Here is a 24,416-nt window from a genome sequence, read left to right as displayed (position 1 = left end):
AATCTGACTCATGCAAAAGCATGAATGAACCTTGAAAATATTAGTTAAATAAACCAGTCACAAAACGACAAATACTGTATAATTGAACTTACATGAGGTACTTAGAGTAGTCAAGATCTGAGACAGAAAGTAGAATGGTGATAACGAAGGGCTGGAGGAAATGAGGATTTCTTGTTTAATGGGAAACAAGCTGCAGTTTTACAATATGAAAATAGTTCTGCAGATGGATGGTGGTGATGGTAGCATATTATGAATACATTTAATACTTTAAGCACTGTACATTTAAAAATGGTTAGCATGGTAAATTTTACTTTTATGTGTATTTTGCCACAATATAAAAATGAGAAAAAATAATAAAAAATGAGTATAAGAGACAATAGAGTTTAACACTGAATATTCAAGCAGCTGATATCATGAGAGCAGTTACCTTATCAAGCTTTTATAAAAGTTAACCTGTAGTTTCAGTTCCAAAAAGAAGCTATATATGGAAATATGAAAGAAACACAAATACTAGGATAAAAAATTAAACCTCACAAAAGGTTTATTCCTAGCTTAGCTAACAGTAATCTTTATTGAATATTTAATTTTCCTGCTTTCTCATGAAAAGGGGCTAAGGGAATAATGAGCTTTTAAATCCAGGTCAACAGGTCATATCTGATGTCTACTCTAAGCTTTAGGCAATACCAAGGCACATATTTTCTGATGAGACTGCAAGAAGTTTCTTTAGGTTCACAAAGACAAATAAAGACCAGTGGGAGGATATCTTCCAATTTTACTTGTGGTTCTGGATCTACTGTAGAGCTCCTGTTCTTCGTATTTCTGGATTTCATAGGGATTTTCTCGATTTCTGGACCACAACAGAACTCCCAAAAGCACCTTTTGCTTCTACCTGTTTGTTGACATCTCTATTCAATTCTCTCTTCAGTGCTCATTTAAGGAGCTAACCCATTCTCTCTGGCTCCAGTGAAGGTACTTATGGAGGATATATTTTCAACTAAGAACAACTAATGCACCACTCTTCTGGATGCATGCCTTGATGGCCTCAACTAGGGTTGCATCCATTTTGGGACTTGGCGAGGAAGCCATCAGGGCTTGTTTGGACCCTCAGTAGCTGGCTGGCAGAAAGGATAGCTCAGAAAAGTATTTTGCCCTCTCTTCTCCTTTTCTGTAAACTGAACTTTCTCATCCTTCTTTTTTCCCCTTAGAGGGCTCGCTTTCTTTCTTTTCTTTAACAAACATGTTATTTCACCATAATTCTGCAATTTGAGCTAAGGCATTTCTCCTGCCTTAAGAGTTCTTCTGGTATCTTCTAGGGCCATTATAATGTAGAAATCATCTGGCTGCTCAGCAGAAGATGGAAGACATAAGATGGCCTCAGTCACTTTTCTAATAGTTGTTACTGGCTATCAGCTGGTTAGTCTGGAATCCCTCAGCTGCAATGGCTTGTCTGTGCTCCATGAGACCATTTGTCTTACAGTAGGCTAGACATCACATGGTAGTAGAAGCATGAAAACGTCGAGATTTATTGAGACTCAGGCTCAGACATTACACAATGTCACTTCTGCCATATTGAATTAGTCAAAACATTTAATAGATAAGCCCAGATTACAGAGGTGGAGATAAAAGACTTCATTTTTTGATTGGAGAAATTGTCAAGTCTCATTGCAAAGGGGCATGCATAGAGGGGTAAGGAAAACTGTCAAAGAAATCTTAAGTAATCTACCACAGAATCAATTAAAAGTTTTCCCTAAGATTTTAAGAATAACACATTTAAATATAACACACACACAAGTACAAAGTGCTCTTCCAAATTTAAGGAACTAACTATTAATATGAGTCACATTTTGTTTTTACATCATGTTTTAAAAGAAAGCACAGACTAATATTTTCCAGATATTCTGAGTTTACCTTTATCCTCTGACTTACATATGTGGTGACATGAGATGGACATGCATAAATGGAATCACCAATCATTTTCAAAGATCAAGTTTCAAAAATCATGGATTTTGACTAAGTATATAAAAGTACACATCTTTGGGTTCATGCATGGTCCTTTTAACACTAAAATGTTTTTACTTTTCAGAAATCAATATCTAGGACAGTTCAATAAATTTATTCTCTTACCAGCAATACAGCCTTGTCCCCAGAGTTCCCTGCCCTCGCTCCTGAAAGTAAATCACAAAAGAGTACCTTGACATAAAATAAGCGTATAAATATGCTTACAAATATTTGTGGAATGAAGTCTTGACTACTATGCTAATCTACTGTACCTCTCAGAGGAACTTACAGTTTTACTCATCCAAATGTTAATGAGTGAAGTCTTCAATCAAGATCAATCAGCATTTTTTAGTAAGTTTACAATACAGAAATTGTAAACTCTATAACAATTCAGAAAGCATCTTGACAAGGTATATGAAGTCTTTCCAGAAGGTATCCAACCATGTACTATGAAAAATAGACACATTTATTGAAGAAGATTTAATATATAAGGAACATTATACATAGGACAATGACTCAGTCCCCTTCAAAGTAGGCACCATAGAACCTCATACATTCTCCCAGTTGCCATCAGCTTCCTCATTGTATTTCCTGAATCTCATCGATGATCTGAAACCTCTTCCCCTTCAAAGGTGATTTTAGTTTTGGGAAAAGCCGGAAGTCACAGAAAGCCAAATCTGGGCTGTAGAGGGGCTGAGTCACATGGGTGATATGGTGTTTCACAAAAAAACTGCATGAAATATGATGCAAGAGTGAGCGTGTTGTCATGATGAAGCTGCCAATCACCAGATGCCCATAGCCGTGACCTTCTGAATTACCCAAAAAGTTTCCGCAGAGGAATGTTAAAGCTTAATGCAAAATTTGATACAGATTCTTTGTTCTAACTGCTCAGTCATTTTGAATGTGGCAGCCACCCATGCTCGCCCATGGCATCTACCACCCCCACTGACAAGTACAGTGAAGTCTCATTGTTCATGCATGCATATTCCAGTCCACGCTCTTTGGTTGCCAGATTACAACATGTCATGCAAACCATTCTCCTTATATTAACAATGGCTGGGCTTTTTCCAAACAGACCCCATATAGTACCATATTTTTACTAATTTTTTTTTGCCTGATGTCCTCTTAAGAGCCTCAAGGTAAAATACGTTTCCTTAAAATAGCTCATAGATATATGGACAGCAGTGTGGTGATTGTTAGGGGGTGGAGGATATAAGGGGACTAAGTGATAATGGAAAAAAATACAATAAAGATTATATATAAAAAATACATTCCCTTAAAGAAGAATGTTTACTCTGGAGACCACTTGAAACAGATAATCACAAAACATTTTACTATGAGAGCTCTTTCTTTATTTTTCTCTCTATTATTGTAGCAATTTCAGTTTGAATGTTGCTTTTTAGTCTCACCATCTGGCATCTCTCTTTTCCTAAATCCAGGAATAATCATCTGTTTATAAAATGTGGTATACTAAAACAGAAAGAATCCAAATTCCAAAATCTGTATTTATTTACTAAATATTCCTTCTCAAGAGAAGAAATACAGAACTTAGACTTTACCTGGTCTCAGAACATCAGAGCAAGACTGAAATTGAAAGTTCAAATTTCTGGTGATGACTTTAAAAGAAGACACAAATAAAAGCAAATAGGCCTTGACACCTCCACACAAACATAACGACTCCAGTGCAATGGTAATATCATCTATCAAATGTTAGCATGTTCTTCATAATTTGAGTATAAATTTCTCTTCTATTTTGCTATATTGTGATATTTTCCTTTGTTATTATCTTAGATAAAATAAACTTTCTTTCAGGATCTAGAAGCTGAATAAATAAGAATATAAAAATAGAAAGCTTTTTGTTATTAAAATTTTTATGGTGTATTTTTACAACTAAAAACATTGGCTTGGAAAAATTAAGCTTGAAAATTTATACCCCTTAATGAAAGATGCAACCCTGAGAAGATGGATAAAAATCCAAGAACTTTACTGAAATTCTAAGGTCAATGTATAAGAATAAGGAAATTAGTTATGAAACAATCATAGATTCTAACTGGAAGAGTTCAATTTGATCTGCTGGATTCTCCTGCTTTCTTTTTATTATCAAGACTTCAAATCTGCTTCCTTTTATAAGAAATACTTAGACAGGTTTTCACATTTTATGTTCTGCATGTGAAATTGTACCACCTCTGGACACCATATCCAAGAAAAATATGAAGCCAAGAAGTGCCTTAGAGAATAAGAATATTTTTAGAATTTTTTGTGGTAAATTTTTTGATGAAAGAAGAGGAGAGGTCATGTGGCAAGAGATATAAAGACTGTAAACTAAGACTATCATTTCTTGGCCTAAAATAATTTACTAAAAAAGCTTTAGGTATTTTCTAATACAAAGTAAGAAAAATAGTCAAAAGAGGTAAAAGTTGAGGTAACTTGAACAGAGTTATTTGAAATAGTATGTCAATGTCTCATTTTATAGAAAAGAGTCTTGTACATTTTGCATATAATTTGACTTCAAATCACTGGAAAATATGTTTTTAAATTTAATTTGAAAGATCTCTCCCTTAGACCACCATGAAAAGTATTCCACATACTGACAATAATGTTTGCATTGGGTTTATATTACCTGGCAAGGAAACTAAGGATAAGATCCATATGTTCCATAATTTATAAAAAGTTCTGGGCAACAGCAGGGTAACTAGAAATGTCAGTTTCTGTATCTCTCCTTAATAATGAGAAGCTCTTTTTCCGTTATAGTATTATAAACATGGCAAAATAATCAGCTTCTTATAATTAGATCCATTATGGCATTATCTTCATGCAATTTACCCAGTAACAGTTATATGATACGTATAGTGAGGCTGTTTTCTTTTAATCATTGAATGCCTACAACTCTTTATCTTTGATTTCTGTAGTTTGAATATGATGCAACTCGGTGTACATTTTATATCTCTATTTTTAGAGAGAGAGGACAAGAGGCAGAAATAGAAGAACAGAAGCATTGATGCAAGAGAGATACATCGATCAGTGGCTTCTTGGACATACCCTGACTGGGGACAGAACCCACAACCCAGGCATATGCCCTTATTGGGAATTGAACCAGTGACCCTTTGCCTTGCAAGTTGACACCCAACCAACTGATTCACACTGGTCAGTTGTAGGTTTTTGGTCGTTCTTTTTTTTTTTTTTTACCTGTAATTTATCCTTCTTGTTTTTCTCTAGGCTTCTTGAATCTGTGGTTTAGTATCATTAACCCTATATCAAAAATAAGGAAACCCAAGCTTACAACAATTCTCTTGACCAAGATATCCCAGCTAGTACCTGATGGAGCTGTTAACAAACCTAGGAGTGTATAATACAAAAGCTGCTATACCATGTCTTTGCATCCACCCTCAGTTTCTCCTCCACTATTCTATCACATTGTCTTCTGATTTCTTTCTTAAAGAAGTCCATGAATCAAACTTTAGAATCAGAAAATCTAAAAATGTTATAGAGCTGTATACAGCTTTAGAACTCATTAAATTGCTGAACGCCCCATTTCTCATATAAAAATGTATAAAATCATCATCATGCAGAAGCCTTATAAAGATGAGAGGAAGACAGAGAGAGACAGAAATAGCAATATATCTATTAAATGGATTCATGGATATATAACTATATCTATATCTATATGTATGTATCTTAAGTGCTAAGTATATATATGTTAGCCATTATACGTTAAACACTGCTTATTTATCTCTAATTCATATTGTTTCAAACCAGATTGTTCACCTCTATCTTTTATGCTCTTCTTCAATGCACAGTGGTTCCACCATTACTGACTATGAGTCCATGTCTTACTGAGTTTCATGGCTTTAGGTAAAAAAGTATCTTCTATACTGAGTGCTGACTGTCTCTAAAACCCAAAATAGTAACTTACTGCCTAGCTAACAGCTGCAGGAGGTCATATTATTATTAATAATAATACTATGTTTAGATGACTGCTGAAATTTATAAAGTACTTACTATTGACAAACAGAATGTCCCACATTGAACAAATATTTTCTTGCTTAATTTATCGAGGTTGCATAATGACTGATGGAGATGTGTCTATGCAATCATTCCATATACACTTAGGCTTCAGTTTTAATAGAAAATTAAAGAGAAGTGGTAGGAAATAATGAATATTCTAACTCTGGTTAAAGAGTCTTGAAGCTAGAGTTTTAAGCAAAGGACTTGTGCTTCTACCCTTTGGTGACCCTTCTCCAAAGTGCCCTCCTTTTCCAAAATATCAGAACCCAGCTACCTTAGAATAAGCACAGTGTGGATTCTGATTCCTAAAAAGGCATCTAATTATGGAACATGAAATTATGCTCTGTCAACCAACTGCCCATGAGCTGTTCACAACTGGCCTTCATGTACATCCTGTCATTCTTACAAATGGTACTGGTGTTATTTGTTTCTCTTTTTGGCTCATTGATAGTTCAAAAGGGGACTTGAGTTTTAGTTTCCTTACCATTTGACCACCAGGTCTTTGATTACCCTTTACATGTCTGTATTGACAAACTTGATTATGTACTGTCATGACATGTCTCATGCTTTTGGACATTGCCTATTTCAAAACTTGTTAGAACTTGTATTTCATACATTTACCAAATCACAGCCCTCCTTTCCACAAGACTGTGTGATAGATTTATCATTTCTAATTTGCTCTTACTTGATTAGAGATAATAATAATAACAATTAAAAAAATAACCTACAAAGACTTAAACAAGAAGATCATTAAAATAACATTTTTGAGGGAAAAGATAGCCCTAGGTTAAAGAGAAACACATTTCCTGAAAGAGTAGGACATTAACCAACTAGTATTATCTAACTATTTTGAATTTACTTATCAGATTAAAGAGAAGCATTGATGGGGAGAAGAAGGGAAAATTAAGAGAAAGTTACAAAGTATGGCACACTTCCAAGGAAAAATAAAAATGAGGAGCTTGAAATGTGAAAGAGCTACTACCTTTTGAGGCAGCATGAATGGAACGGGAGAGCATTATGCTAAACGAAATAAGCCAGGGGGTGAAAGACAAATACCATATGATCTCACCTATAAGTGGATCAACAAAACAAACGAACAAGAAAAATATAACCAGCAACATTGAAAGAAAAAAACAAACCAACAGTAATGAGAGGAGGAGGGACAGGGTAACAGGGAAAAGAAGGGGAAGGGTAGAGTCAAGGAACATCTGTGAAGGACCCAAGGACAAAGCCAAAGTGGGGAAGGATTGAGAGAGGGAAGGGGGAGAGGGGGGACAGAGGAAGTGGTGGTGGGAAAATGGAGACAAATGTATTTGAACAATAAAAAAAATATACAAAAAAATAGAAAAGAAATGTTGGACCTTTGGGTACAAGGGATTAGCGATGTCAAAATAAAGGGAAACACAAATATAACATCCACAAGAATAATTCCAAATACTTCAAAATTTTGCCTAAGGTTAACCCTGAAACACCAAAACATATCTCAGAAAGGTTGTCCATAGTTTAGGAAAATTTGCACTTTATTTTCCCAAATGGAAGCAAGTTAAAGGAAGCATGCTGAGCTGCACTGGAGGGAGAGTTTCTTCCTTGAGTGTTGGAGGTTGAAATAATTAAGTTCTGCTTTTGACAATATTATAGATGTGTGATTGTACAGCCTGTTGCCTTCAAATCTAAATCCTGGGAGGGTACAGAAGGAAGATATGTTTCAAGATCAGAGCATAGTTAAGGGACCCTTTGGCTCTTCTGTGTTTGCACCAAACTTAAATTAAAAGTCAGAACATTCTATCACATTAGATTAAATCTTTCCTCAATTTCACATTGCTAAAAGGAAGCTTGTTCTCAAGGTAAATCAGTGATGAAAACAAAAATCGTAGACCTATAGAATCCCTACTGATTTAGAGACAAACCCCAAATTATTTAAAAACATTGTTTTGAGCTATGTTAGAATATCATAATCACTCTCACATGTGGTAAGATAAGGCAATTTTAATTTCCTAAACCAAAAGCATTGCTGGAAATTATCTGATCTATAAATTTAAAGATAGTTAATTTATTCAAAAATTGTTTATTGAGTGACTGCAATATACCTGGCATTTTTTTAAGTCCTGGGGATGCATGAATGAACAAGAAAGTCTACATGTAAGGAATTTTCCAGTGGAGTGAGGGTGTGTGTGTGTGTGTGTGTGTGTGTGTGTGTGTGTGTAGGAGTGACAGAACTTGGACTGTAAATAAGTAGACAATCATATAGGAAAAATACCACATTGTGAAAAGTTCTCAGGAGGAACTAATCAGATAACTGTTTAAGGTTTGATGAAGAGGGAAACTTGGGTGACATTTACACTGAGATGTAAGAGAGAGAAGGACTCAATGAAGCAACGATTAAGGGGAATGGTTGGTAGGTAGGGTTTTGGGTAGGAATAAAAGAGCAATTTCCAGTGTAGCTTTATTTTAGTAGGTGAGAGAAAGAATTCTAGGAGAAAGGTCACAGGTTAGCCAGTGAATAAAACATATTGGGTCTTTTAACCAAGATAAAAATTTGAATCTGTTCTAATTGTGATGGGAAGCCATGGAAGGTTTTATGTAAGAGCAAACATGACATGATCTATAATTTTTAAAATATCCCATTGACTTCTGTATGAATTGTTAGCTAAAGCACAACAAACATTTTAAGATATGAAAAAAAAAAACATGGTTGTTTCCCTGAAGCAGTCATTCTCTTGCTCATTCTCAAATATTTGAGTGCCAATTTGGGACAAACACTGTACTTCTTGCTGGAGATTCAATGTGAATTAACTCAAACATGGATCCTTACTCTCAAGGAGCTTACTGTCTGAAAAGGGACATGAATATTAATTAAATAATCTCACTAAAGTTATATAACGTCCATCTGAAAAAGAACCCTGAAAACAGAAAACAAGGTTTTATGCGATTGTGTAACAAATGATCCAAATCTGATTGGGTAGTCACTGAAAGCTTTACATGAGCTGTGATCAAAATGATGAGCAGGAGTTAACTGATGACATTTACTTTAAGTGCAATGAAGGTTTTAAGCGAGCTTCAAGCAGAGGGATGACATTATTTAATGTGAGTTTTAAAGTGATCACTCACTCTGGCTACAGTTGAAAAGCAGATTTGAAGGAGAACAGAATGAATTTAGAGGGATAAATGAGGATGTCTACTTGAGAGGTAACAGTAGCTTAGAACAGAGTGAAGATAAGGATAAAGAGCAAAACAGATTCCACGGATATGGAAATAACAGAGGCAATTGGTCTTGATGATGGATTAGATAGGAGGAGAGAGACAGAAGACAACAGCCTGAGCAGATGGATGAATGATGATGCCATTTACTGTGAGATGGACTAGTAAAAGAAAATCAGGAATGATGAGCAGGACGGTGAATCTGGTCATGTACATCATGAATCTGTAATATCTTCAAAATATCCAAGCAACATGTTAAGTCAGTAGTTGGATATACTAATATTCCATAAAAAAAGCTCTGAGCTAAACAAGTAAACCTGGGGATCACCATGGTAACCAGACTATGGAGGAGTTGAAATTTCCTAGGAAGAGACTCCTAGTAAAAGGCCTGTTTCTGACCTTTCAGAAACTGATGACCCATTAGAAAAGGAACTGCTTGAAAAGGAAATCTGAAAGACGCAGACTGAGAGGTAGCAGTTGAAGAATATCAAATAATGTCAAATAATTATCAAGAACTGTGAAGAACCTGGGTGTTCCTCTATATGCAAACTAATAAGCTAGTCTGTTATTGTTTCATGAATGCTGAAAGAATACATGAGACTCCTAGGTTAGAGACAAAGGACTAAAGACTTTATTATTCACAGCAAAAACAGTAGCCATAGGGGCAATATAATGCACTTGCTGGCTCCCTGTGTCCTCTGAATCCCATGGAGTGCTGTGAAGTGCCCACGATCCAATGCTTGCACATGCAATGGACTGCATTATAGGTGAGGAATACTGACTGGAAGATTAACAACTTGTGTAGTAAGGTGAAAACAAGTATGTTGCACATATGAAAGAGAATGTTATTCCTCAGATTGCTTGCTGGGAATACAACCCTGAGAATCAGCCCAAGTAAAGAATAGTCAGGCAAAGGAAGGGAGGGGGACTGGGTGAAGGTGGGCAAAGGGAGAAAAAGCAGGGACAACTGTATAACATAAACAATAAAATACAATAAAAAAGAAACAAAAACACAAATAAACAAAAAAGAATAATCTTGAAAGGAACTTGCAATCTTGGAATAGTCCGGAAGAACATACAGGAATGCTCAGGGCCCATTGCAGATTTCATCTTCTCATAATGATCCAGAAACAACAAACAAATTGAGGACAGAGGAAAAAAATTGCAAACGGACTTAACAAAATGGATATCATCGTTAACCTAATTAGAGACTATTTCATCAGTGTGACATAATGTGAAAACTTATTGTAGCAGGGTGTATGTGGGGCTTGGAAATAAAGATCACAAATGTAGAATAGTTTTTTTTAAGAGACTCAACTACAAGAGGATAAAAATAGAAATGGCAACTTGAGATTGTGTATTAAAATGAGAAAAGATGTTTTTGTTGTTGGTCTGGTCTTTAATATGTTTAAATGCTGGTGGAAATGATCAAATACAATGTTCTACAAACATCAGACTATAAGATGCTAAGTTTTATTAATCCTTTTTAGGACATCACAATGTATTCAACTGTGTCCTCCCCACAAAAATACATTGAATTCCTAACCCTCAGTACTTCTGAATGTGAAGTACTTACATGTTGAATATACAGTACTGAATATTGAAGCCTTGCATGAAAATGAGGTCTTTATAGATGACAAAGATTAGGTCACTAGGGTGGGCCCTAATTACAATAAATATGACTGTGTCCTTATTAAAAGGAAAACTTTTTTTTTCAATGCCAATGCATTTATTTATTTTTTTACTTTGTATTTTTTTAAATTTTATTTTAATTTATTTTTTCAAATACATTTGTCTCTGCCTACCCCCCACCACTTCCCCTTGCCCCCTCTCTCCTTCCCTCCCTCAGCTCTTCCCCTTTGGTTTTGTCCATGAGTCCTTGCTATATGTTCCTTGACTTTCCCCTTCTCTTCCTTTTCCCCACCCCCCCTCCCTCCTTCCCTCTTGTCTCTGTTGATTTCTTTTCCTTTCAGTGTTGCTGGTCTTATTTTCCTTGCATCTTTGTATTGTTGGTTAGGTTCTGCTTATAGGTGAGATCACATGGTATTTGTTTTTCGCCCCCGGCCTATTTCGCTTAGCATAATGCTCTCCAGTTCCATCCATGCTGTCACGAAGTTTAGTAGTTCTTTTTTTCTTTCTGCTGCATAGTATTCCATTGTGTATATGTACCATAATTTTTTGATCCAGTCATCTACTGATGTGCATTTAGGTTGCTTCCAACACTTGGCTATTGTCAAATGTGCTGCTATGAACATTGGGGTGCATAGGTTCTTTTATACTGGCGTTTTTGTGTTCTTAGGGTATAGTCCCAGCAGGGGAATCACTGGATCCAAAGGCAGTTCCATTTTCAGCTTTTTGAGGAAATTCCACACTGCTTTCCACAGTGGCTGCACCAGTCTGCATTCATACCAACAGTGGACTAGGGTTCCCAAAAGGGAAACTTTGAGTTCAGGGGCAGATACACATAGAAGAAAGATGATGTGAACACATAGGGAAAATTTCATCTGTAAGCCATGGAACTCCTGAGGCCACCAGAAGTTAGAAGAGAGACATGAAACAAATTCTCTGTCACAGTACCCAGAAGAAATTAACTCTAACTACATCTTGATTTCAGATTTCTAGCCTCCAGAACTGCAAAAATAAATTTCTGTTGGTTAAGCCACCTGATTTGTAGTACTTTGTGACAGTAACTTTAAGAAGCTAATACAAACACCATTTTTAGAAAGGCTGAATTCTGATTATAAGAAACAACAGCAAAAGTTAAGATTTCCTTCTTTTTTTTATGGCCTTGTAGTATTGTACAGATTACTGTGCTAAATCAGAGAAAGATAAACACCACGTGATCTTAACTATACATGGAATCTAAAGAACAAAATAGAAACCGAGGCATGGTTGCACAGAACAGACTGACAGCTGTCAGACAGGAAGTGGAGGAGGACTTGATGCAATAAAGTAAGGGATTAGCCAACGAAGGTATATATATAATCACATACACACAGACAGCAGTGTAGTGATGATGGCCAGAGGGAAAAGAAGATATTGGCAGGAAGAAGCGGCAAAGAGAGAGAAAATGGAGATGAAACGAGACTTTGCTTGGTGCAATGGGCACATGCGACAGTGTGCAGATGTTGTTTTGTGGAGTTGTCCACTTGAAACCTGTATGGTTTTATGAATCAGTGTCACCCCAATAAAAATCAATTAAACCAAATTAATTAATTAAGACAAAAAAGCAAAGATTAAAACCTTTTGAACACTTTATGTCCACTGCATTTTAATTGAACAATAGTCATAGCACACATTATTTTCAGGAGTGTATCATATTGAGAGTGCTACTAAAATGTGCATTCTTGAAGAAACCTAAAAAAAAATATAAAAAAGAACGAAAGTTCTTATGTGTTTCCTTAGCAAAATGAGAACTGAAGTAAATTAGTTTATTCCATGGATATTCAGTTAGTAAACACTTTACATTTGCTAATGTAATCTTTCAAAATAAAATGAGAAATACAATTCCTTTTAAGTATACACAGAAAAAAAATTGGGACGGTTGGGGGGATGGCTTTTTGTAATTCTTGAAGCCAGTTTGTAGGAACAGAAAACTTAAGCAATGACTCATCCAGATTTTAAAAAAAACAAACAAACACCTAACCACTGTGGTTTTACAGTTCCTCATCTGAACATGAAGAATTACATTAGATCATCTTCCATAATTGTGGAATTTACTTCAAAAACACATGTTTTTAGTATAAGGGCCTTGTTTTACACAAATTGAACACATGACTCAGGCTTTCTTGCTGCTGAAATCATTTCTGATTGCCTACCCATAACCTTTGTTCTCATATATGATTTGTATGCCTTTGACACAGATGTCAAGCTTTTTAAAATTTACGTCTTTCTTACTCTACTTTCTCTGAGTATGCTGCTTTTGAGGTTTGCCTCAGACTCCATCTGGGATTCTCTTTAATTCTTTCAGAGAGAATGCTCACCCATTCACAGGGATTCAGCTCCGGCTAAGCTACAGCAAGCACACATCTACACCTGCAGCTGGACAAGGGCTCTCTAGTGGGCCAACTATGGTCAGTCTCTACAGTATGGCAGTCCAAAACAATGTCTCTATCTTTATTATGATTGCTTTGAGGAAGTGAGAATGTGCTTCCTCTGGCTAGCTTTTGCCATATTTCCATTTAGCTCTCCAAATGAGTACTGATATCACATGGGTTTCCACTTGTAGCAGAACTGAAACATAAACCAAAGACTTTGACTACATGATCAGAGAAATATTTCAAAAGTCAAAGGTAAAGAAAATACTCATGGACAGACACAGGAACACATACTCATCTGAGCAAATGAAGAAGGAAAATTGGTCCAGGTTGTTAAAGTCATTTCGGATCTTTGCCAGTTCTTCAAGATGAACACTTTGTTGATGAAACAAAACTCAAAGTAAATTTCACAATTAGCTACCTTATTTTCCTATCTTAAAAAAAAAATCCAAGATGGGTAGTGAGGGCTACACCCTCATTGTGCAGGTCAGCACTTATCACATAAACACATAGTTTAGTTATCTGAATAAAATCTTTATACAAAAAGCAAAGTAACAGGCATACCGGCCTAGCCTTGCACACTGGCTATTTGCACAGCATTATTCAAAACAGCCTCTGGTCATAATAGTGCTGGAAATAAACTGTGTTTTAAAGAAAAAATAAAACATGAAAAGTCCATTTATTTATACAAATAAATCCATCTTAACTTTTCATTTATACAAGTTTGCTTTTGTACCAGGGTTTGCATTTCAAAAAAACATGGCTTATATTTAAGAACTCTGCAACATCAAATCTTAAGTTACTAAGAGTTGGTTTTATCTTTATTATTATTATTTAAAAGCTATTTTGTATATTGGCAACTAGGGATGTAATTACACACATGCACATGCACACACTTCAGTTTAATTTTACAGTTCATATTAAATTGTTTTAATATTGTGCACTTGGGTATAAATAAAATCCTAGAAACTTATCTAAATATTTTTCTCATAGAGCAATAGCTAGATTTTGAGGGTACACAAAAAGTAATTATTTTGGGAAATACTCCTCTTAAATCACTAGCCTATTGATTACATTCAATGTTGTTTCTTAAATTTAATTCTCTGTATATCATATTAAAAATTAAAGTACTATGTCCGTCATCAGTTATTTTTAGTAGCTCAGCACAGTCTCAAGAGAGAAACATACTGTTAAAATTATATGGGATATTTGTTAAATTTATTAAAAATGCTTACTTAAATCTTTTTTTTAAATGCATGGATTTTATTGTTTAGTTGTGTTTATTTTATACTATGAATACACTCAGTTTTAAGTATATTGAAAGCATATTTATAAAACAATTTTATCGTAAATATTTTGAAATATAACTGCGGACTAGCCAGAGATCTTTTAATAGAATTAAGAATAACATATATCATGATTATTACTTTTTTTCTGGATTGCGATCTGTCTCTCACATTGTTTTTATTGACAAGTACATTAAAAATAAGGAGTTAAAATCCAGCTATATACTTTCTTAAGCTTCTCATGTAGAATCAGTGATGACAGCCCTCATATGGCATCATGAATCCTTTCCTCTGAAATGACTCAACAAAGAGGTGAAAATAAAAAAAAAACCTTAAAAAATGAGAAGTTGTGACCGGTTTGAATGTCATTGAAATATCAGGGAAATTGAAACTACGGAAAAAGGAAGAAAAACTCTAAAAAAAGACATTATAGAGGAAAAAATTTAGACCAATAGATAAAGCTTGGGAAACGCCAACCCGAGTTAGGCAACCCTGTATGTCATAAAATGTGTTAAGTTTTGGGTATATCAGATAAATTTCCAGGGACCAGCTTTCATAATAAGTCACAGTATAATGAGTCTATGAGGTATGGTAAGCAAAATTCTCATTTTTACCTTTTTAAAAAAATACAGATTTATTAAAGATTTTATTTTAGATCATTACACATGAATGCTACATTGGGTTTTTTGAACAATGTCTACTAAGTATACAAGACCTGAAATTACTAAGTTTATCGTATTGTTCTTTTTGCAATGCTAGAATTCTCCATTCTTTCTGTATAGTTCCCCTTCATTGTGGTTATATTTGTCATGGTCACATATATTCTACCCATGCTGCTAATACTCAAAATATCCTTGAACTCTTACAAGACTGTAACATAGCTTTTTAAATACCTTGAATGGAGACAAATTTCCTTTTTAAGGTATGCTTTATCTTTTTAAACAACTATATAAACATAGTTTATAGTTTAAAACTACTATAAACAAAATATTAATAGTCCTTATCATTTATTTTTTATTTTTTTCTCATTTTTGCCTTCTCCCCATTCAAATACCTAGCTAGATGTTCACAAACCTGGCTACACTAGACTGCATTTAAAAAATACTCCTGTCTGCAATATACTTCTGAGGGTGGGGTTCACACATTTTTTTTTTCCAAAACTCCAACAGATGACTCTTCAGTGCAGAAAGTGTTGGGAAAAATAAGTGATTTAGACCATTTTACATTTATTGCCTCAAGGAAGTGATTTGACAGGACTGAAGTAAGGAATAATTTTTAGTCTCTGTCTTTGTGCTTTGGGAGTCTACATCCTTAAAGGAGAGTTTAAGGTTTAAAAAGGCAATTCCTTCTCCTGGACTGAGACTGAGAAATGATAGGAAATATGAAGGAGTGCCAGGGAGAGAAAGTTAAGAAGAAAGAGGATAAGGTAAATTGGGCACAGCCAAAAAAAAAAAAAAAAACAACAACAAAACAAACAGAAAAAGAAACCCAGAAAGACCAATGTAAGGAGTATTAACCCTACATAAGGGGACTGCAGTCGCTCAAGTCAGTCTAGATAAAGGATTCCAGCTCCACAGAGGTGAATGCCTTAATCACTCATACCAGAGCTTACAATAGCTGTTTGATCTGCTCACATCATTGGCAACTCACCTTTCAGAGCACTCCACACTTTTTCCAGATAAGGCCAGTCTAACCTTGAGAATTTGAGTCTGTTCTTTCTTTTTCAAACTACATCTTGCAACTTCTACTTGCATACCCCAGAGAACTGAATGTGACAGCATTTTTCTACAGAATTACTCATGTCAAATTTTCAAAAGAAAGAGGCAGGAAAAGAAATTCAATTTGGTAAACATACGATGGAGGTGGTTCTGTTTGTTTCTGTCTTTAAAATGCATAAGGAATAAAATGTTTTTATTTTAATGCTTTTATTAATCAACACTAAATTATTTAGTGTTGATGTTACAATTGATTCTCATTTTATAGATGAAAATATAGAGAGACATATCAGGAGCCATCCTTAGCTACAAAACAACACAATCCCCGAACCTGTTCTTTAGCCTATGAAATCTCTCTCATTTGGGAACTGAATTTTATACCATCTGGTTCCAAAACGAGAGCTTGCAATGTCAGGCAGTACTTGGAGGAAACAGCTGCATACAGATCACTCTGAAACCCTCATAAAAATATACGGTAGTATTATTTTTTTTCTTTTTAAAAATGTTTTATGGGATCCCCCATAGTATCTTTTACTAGTCTTGCTGTAAAAATAATGTTTATGGTGATTGAATATACTTTCAGTAAATAGCTTCCGTGGCTATCAAATGACTTTTTCCTCTGCATTTAATGACCTAGGAGGAAAGAAATGATGGCAAACAGATTTCACTGCCTTAAACAATATTTGTTAAAGGAAGACTGTTGCCCTAGAGCATCTTACTCAGAAAGTAATTTCCTGGTCACTGCTTTGGAGCCATTGCCTTTTTATTTAGGATTTTCGTTTTTCAGCACGAATCAGCCTTTTCCCCCCTGTCTTGCCTCTATCTACATAGGCCTGAAATGACATCATGGTCTTTTAATATCACAGTGAGTGAATAACATTCCCAATTTGTCTGAGGCTAACCAGGCTCAGATATTCCTGTGCTGGTGATGTTATACTTTATTTTGTATTCTTAAGAGAACAATGACCTTTCAGTAAACTGTGGATTCATGTGGATCTATGCGACTGGACTTAATTATGTGGCTTTTAAATAAAACCTTTCCTCGGCAGTCTTAGAAACTTATTACCCAGATTAAAATGCAACATATCTCTGAAATTAATTTATCAAGTGAATTGACACTAATATTAAATAATCTATTTTTCAGTAGATTTAATACATAAGGTTTCATGTAGATTTCAGATAGCTCTTAGAAGGTCTAGTAATAGCATTAACAATGACAATAATAAAACTGCAACAAGTGTTTTGTGATTTTATATAAAATAGATTTATTATCATCCTTAAGTGACAAAGACTAAATTATAAGAAAATATTTCCAAGGGGAAATCAACAATTAGTCAAATAAAATATAAAATAAATTATTTTTCCCAAGAACAAACCCAGCAATGTAAAGAATGATGCTAACATGCAACCATATTTAAATGGAGAAAGAATATTAGTAATAAATCTATTCTTTGCAGTGCTAATATATTTGGATATCATCACTATCTTCTCTGCCAACTCTGCAAATACATTCTCAATGAGTTAAAATTCTGCCTTAAAAAAACCATGAAAAAATTATTTTACTTTTAGAGTAATATTTGTGTACCACCTGGGTTGATAAGAAACTTCATAATGAGTTTATAAACTGGATGATTCTGATCCTGGATTCTCCTGTTACCCAGGTAGAAAAATTAGGCTCTCACCTGTGACTAACTTCTTTTTCACCAAATACGTGGGTTCACTTTTGCTCTTTACACATTTGCCCAAAGTAAGAGTAACAATTCTACACTCACTGCTTCAACTTGAGAACATTTATTACTTGTAGGAAAACATGTAAAAATATAGTAATGTGTAAGACACAGTTAGATCTAGGGTGATGGTGACTTTTGAAGATGCAAAGAAATTGCTCAGCATCTCTCTCTTTGTACCATTGTTGCATCTTTTAAGTCTTGACTTTTTGCCTTCAGGATACAACAAAGAGCTGGTTCTCTGTATTGGTGATCCTCACCTCTCTCCACAGTTGTATGGTTTCTACAAAACAGCCAGACTCTACAAAATAGAGCTCTTTGTCCCATATTTGCTGGTGTGGTACCTTTGCTTCTTTAATCTCTAGCAAGCAAGGAAAGGTGGGAAGGTCGTCTATGCACTGGTCTTTGGAGGCCAAGGAAAGCCAAAGATTAGCTGCTGCCATTTACAATATCGATTGGGTGACAAATGGACCTGGAAAGTAAAGAGTTAGAATTAACAGAGCTTAGGGGAAAATAGATCCTTTTTAAAAAATATTTTCTGATAAATATACAAAAGTAAGTCTGAGAAACAGGTTCATTTCCCAAGTTTCAAAAGACAAAATATCTGCATCTTCATAATTTTCTTTTTAAAAAACTTTTACAGTGTATCATTTTATAATGGCAAATGCCGTGTGTGGGTGTATGTTGTGTATCTGTAAGTGTTTAAAATAAACATGCATGACAAATTATTATAGTGATTAACTATTAACACTTTAAAAAAGATATTTATTAGTCAAGTTACTGGCAAGTATTTTAATACAAAATAAAACCAAGATTTTAGGAGCCTGCTGTGTTTATACAACATAATCAACATTATCTTATTTAGTTGCAAAATAATTCTTTGTGAGGGCAACACAATGCCAGTTATCAATCTGTTCCAAAGTCAGTGTTTCAGTCTCCAAATTATACAAAGGGAGAGAGTGAGTATTTTCATAGGAATGCATTTTTTTAAGCTGTACTTTAGATGATGACTGTGTTATTTTGATTTTTTTACCTTCAAAAATAAACATCTGCTAAAAATAGAGGTGTGACTAAGGGCTAGCTATTAAGAGAATACAGAACTCATGTCCGAAAGCAATCCTGGGTTAATATACTGATGCTTAATATCTTCAACACAAATAGTGGCAAGTATGCTATGAAACACATTAATGAGCTGTATCTTCCATTTCCACACTAATGTCTAACTTCTTACATAACTCTATCTTCTAAGGCTATCAAACATTGATGTGTAACTAGTAAAAGCTTCTCTCTAAGATTAATGCTCATAAAACTCTAACATTTTTCTCTAGTTAAAATAAGAAAATATAAGCTACCAAAACAAAGGCCAATTTTGTAATATTTCTGCACATATTAATATTCAATGAAAAGCAAGAAAGAAAACTGGCCCCGATAACTTTGCATTTTTCTTTATTGTATGCTTGCCAAGATCACAGACAATGGTTTCCAAGTTTTATCATCAACAATGTTGCTAGAGAGCTCTCTGGCTGTGTGATGTTTGGATGGGTTTCAGGTAAATACAGAGTGGAGTTTAATAAAGTTCCTACAGGAAAGGCCATTTCTTAATTGGGGATTAAGTAATGAATGATCTTATAGTCCACTATACTTGTTTCAGAAATGTTGTAAAAGTTATGTAGATTTTTAAAGCACATTCTAATTTTTCAGTGTTACTTTTTAGTCTCATAAAACTCTGTAAGGTAGACAAAGCAGAATGTGTTATCCTTAATCCATAGGTGAGTAGACTGAAGCTTAATGAGGTCTGATGATTTGTTTAAGGTCCCAGATTTTCCATGCTGTAGTCATCATTTGTACCTGGTCATAATAATGTAATAGCATAAACTTGCAAAACACATAACGAGATAACAGTCATTCCCCTCCCATTGCCCCTCATTCTAACACTGTCCAGGATTGCATATGTACATCCTCTTAGGCACGATCATACATAAACTGACCCAAATTTTCTGCCCCAAGACTATATCTCAATATATAACTAAGAGCCTATCATGAACCAGAATTTCTACCAGGTGGCCTGAAAATGCTTACGGCCTAATAAACAATTATAATACAGAGAAAGTACACAGGAAACATAAAAAAGCAATGAGAATTATTAAAATTATTTTGGAGTGAGCTTTCATGACTTATTTACCGCTCTTCCCAAACTTATATTTCTACATTTGAAAACCACTGGACACTTGACCACTTCACAAACAGAAACTATGCACAAAGAATAGTCTGGAACGATTCAGGACAATCTTCATCGGCCAAAGGAAAAACATTGTGAGGATAACAGGCTCCTCTACCTGACAAATCAAGAAATGTCCAATTGCTGGTTCTATCTCAGATGGAAAAGAGATGAGAACAAAGAATGAGAAAATTTGTGAGCCCTTTGTGAGGAAGGAGAAAGGGAAATAGAAAAACTTATCTCTAATTGTCCTCCAGTATCCCCTAGTACTGACCTCATAATCAAGGCAAAATAGTTAACATTTTATCCGGTAACTATTTCCATCACCTGTCACTGCCTCCATGCTTCTCTCCCTCACCATTATCCCGACTTGAATGCCCTCATGATCATCTTTATGGATGGAAAATAAGCAGCAGATACAGCCTAATCCTTCACCCACATCCATGGCAGATATGATGGAACTCATTCTTCTCTCTGCATTCTTACCTAGGGTAAAATAGCATGAGAACTGAATATAATAGGAAAATATGATAATTTTCTCCAACCCTCTTGTTTACCTCTTCCTATTCTAGAGGAATAACTCTGTGAGACTGAGATAGTAAGATAAGGGCATTGCTTGTAAATGGAGTGCATTCCTCTCCCATTTTTGACCACTCTGCCCTGTTAAAGTAGAATATGTTCTTTTTCTACTTTTGCTCTCTCTGGGTTTCTCTCTTCTACCGCAATGGGTTGTATAGTATCCTTAGTTCTCCGAGCAACTGGCTAGATCTGTTCTATCAACTCACTTCTCCCCATAGGCAAGTCCCAAGGTTTATTTTTTAAGAGAAAAATCATAAGAAATCATAGTTTGGCCTCAAATAAGAGATATACTATGCAATCTAACTTTCCTGTCAATAAAGGTAATATTTTGATATAGTGATTGATTTAGTTTCACAATCTTTAACTTTGGTTTGGGAAACCATTACTTACTAAATGAAATTCTCAATCAAATTAAATCTACTTGCCAGATCTGTTTGTAGGTCATCCTTCCCTTTGAGGGCCAACTTATTTCTACTTTTTAAATGAAACTTTCCTCAGTCACTTCCATTTATCTTAACCTCTCACTACTAAATTCCAATGACCTTCATTGTCTCTACTACTTATTTAGTACTTAGCACATCCTGGCTCATTATGTGAGCTATATTTTCAAATATATCTTCTCATTCTCTAAATAAATCATAAGTCCACTTAGGGGAAGCCCTGCCTTTCATGTTCTTTATACCTCTGGAGCCTGACATTCAATGCTCATTTAATACTCCCTGACATTAATGATAAGAATCTAAGGAAATTACCATGACAGAAAATGGTACTAAGTGATTTGTGTACTGAATTACCCTTGATTCATTTTATGCATATCAGTCTGAACTTTCAACCTTCTAGACAGATTATGTAAAGCAATAGAAGGAAACTTTTTTAGGTAAGCTTCAGTTGTAATGGTTGTTATAAGTTGACTCTGTGTAAAATAGAAAAGGCTAATATGTCTTCCTCAACATTTCAGAGGACACCACTGACGCTTTTTCAATTAATGAATTAGAATTTGACTTTTATTCTGGTGTCTCTGGCAAATGTTATAAGAAATATGTTTTCCCACATATATGAAGATTAAAGATTAAAAATTCAGTTAAAAATAACTAGATGGTTCTGAAATCTTCAGGCAATATTTGTCCATATTTGAATAACGCTATAAAGGAATAACAAAATAAATTTGGTACAAGTTACCTTAAGTATATCTGAATAAACTCTTTTCAGTCACCGATCTTCTCAGGAAAAAAAAAATTAACTCAGAATGTGATTTAGTTTACCAATCCAAATCGTTAATTCTCCTACTGATTCACTATATAAACTTGAGCAAGTGACTCATTCCTGTTTAATAGTTTTAACATGAAACTAATAATGCTTCAAATTTGCCAGATTTCATGAAAATGATATGGATCTCGGGTAACTTGCAGACATATTTTGTGTTCTTTAAAAAAATAAAAAGAGGTATTTGAATAACCACAAATCTTTGCTTTCAACTATAAAATTAAAAGAATACTACCTATCAGGCACTTATATGTTAGCTAATTTGTCAAAGGACTTAACATGTTTTAGAAATTTAAAAATTTAATAAATATAATTTTTATTATTATTATAACTCATTTCAGGGATTGTATTCGAGAAGAGGATTTATCTTGTAATTTGCATTAGAATAGGAAACAGAAAATTGTGTCATAAAAGCAAGTTTTACATGCTGACAGATCATGCCTCTGCATCCAGAATCCAGATAATATTTAATATGCAAAGTTAGCAGCAAACAGGAAAAGTAAAGATAGTTACCAACCATGGTCCATCCTTGGTATATTTAACTTGTATGTTTACCCTTCCTCTAGTGACATAAATTCTTCTTGTGCAAACATCTAATAAATATTGTCCAAGGTTAACTCTAAAGCTCACAAGCCAGCAGAATAAACTCACATAATCTTGCTCCTAAAATATGCTAAGTTTTAGTGGGATATCAGAAGAAAAAATGCAAACAAAAAATAAATAAAATTCTAAAGCACCACTGAAAAATTTCAGAAATTTTACAGTAGATCCATATAACTTCTGTTTTTGGAACATGGGCATATAGTCCCAAAGAAATATATTAGCATAATGGAGAAAAGTTCTATCCTTTAAACATCACATTAAAAAGTCAGAATAAAGGGCCTACAATCAAATCAAGGAAAATTTTTAGAGAGATCGAAATAATTTTCTTATTGATAGATTTAAGAATTGCTTATGTCTGACACCAACATTTACCTCCTTCTGAGATATTACCTTGGGTCCCTTTGTCTTTCTTTTAGTGGCTAGTAAATTATTCCCTCACCATTAATATTCCTAGCCAGTTCTCATCTTTCCGAACACAAACAAAGGGGTGATATTTCACACAACTTGCCCTACAGTTAAAATGTGGGAACATTTATAAATTGGGAGTTATTCCCTGTCCTTCCTCCTTTTCTTTCCTGTCTTTCAATGCAATTATCATTTATAGTTATAACTTACTTCCATGGCAGACCTACTATGTATATGTGTATGTATATGAATATAATCACATGCATATATTCAATGATATATACATATATACATGCATGTACACATAATCACATATAATTTCACATACACACATACAACCATGTACACAATTACATACAGTCCACCATCATATACACATATGCAAGCACTTACTTATACATAATCATATACAAAGTTACATACACAATTACACAGACGCACAATAACCCAATCACACAAAGACATATTCATGCAAAACTACACACATATCCAATCACACACAACTCTGACTGGTGTGGCTCAGTGGATTGAGCGCTGGCGTGCAAACCAAAGGGTCACTGGTTCAATTCCCTGTCAGGGTACATGCCTCAGTTGTGGGCCAGGTCCCCAGTAGGGGGTGCACGAGAGGCAACCGCACATTGATGTTTCTCTCCCTCTCTTTTTCCTTCCCTTCCTCTCTGTCTGAAAATAAATAAATACAACTTTGTTTAAAAGTGCCAATTACACACAATACACATTCCAGTTTGTGTCAAATTATTATCATCCTAATTTTTCAGATGAGGAGGTGAGGTACAGGGAGTTGTGCAATCCCTGTGGCTAAGTGTTGAAGTATACAACTCCTTGTGGCTAAGTGGTAAAATGTAGAATCTGACTCCAGAGTCCACATTCCTACTCAAAATGTTATATAATTTTGCACTGATTTTGTACTAAACATCTTTAGTACTTAATTCTAATAACTTACTTCCCTGTCTCTACTGTGATTTTAGCCTGTAAATATTAATTACTTGCAGTATTTTTTAAGCATGTTGTTAGTCCCAAATTATGACCTCTCAGATGCCCACATTAGTTTTTATATAATTCTTTTTGTATAACACATTTCTTTGTATTGGTAAATATTTAACACAGTATATTTTGATACTTATTGTAAATTTGGGTAAACAAATTATCTCTGAATGTTAAATATATTCAAGTTAATATTTTTCTAGATTCTAAATATTAACTGATACCTATGTGTACCTGTGTTACTACTTATACCATAATATTCCAGTTTTATCCTTTTTCTCTTTTCTCATGGATAGTATTTTCCCTAATTTTTAGGTTCTCCTTTTCCTATGTCCCCTCTTACTCCTTTTATTCCAGTACAGTTACATGTGAAACAAATA

The 24,416-nt window shown here is 34.5% G+C and overlaps 1 pseudogene; it reads right to left on the bottom strand.

Moving 5' to 3' along the window:
- Positions 1–629: 629 nt before the first annotated feature.
- LOC129073638 (heterochromatin protein 1-binding protein 3-like) lies at positions 630–16,278 on the bottom strand (annotated as a pseudogene).
- Between the last annotated feature and the right edge of the window lie 8,138 nt (positions 16,279–24,416).

Source organism: Pteronotus mesoamericanus, unplaced genomic scaffold (genome assembly GCF_021234165.1).
Source record: "Pteronotus mesoamericanus isolate MK-2021 breed Mesoamerican mustached bat unplaced genomic scaffold, CSHL_Meso_final contig_42, whole genome shotgun sequence".
Taxonomy (NCBI): domain Eukaryota; kingdom Metazoa; phylum Chordata; class Mammalia; order Chiroptera; family Mormoopidae; genus Pteronotus; species Pteronotus mesoamericanus.
The sequence above is the reverse complement of the archived record's forward strand: the minus strand, read 5'-3'. Positions and strand labels throughout refer to the sequence as shown.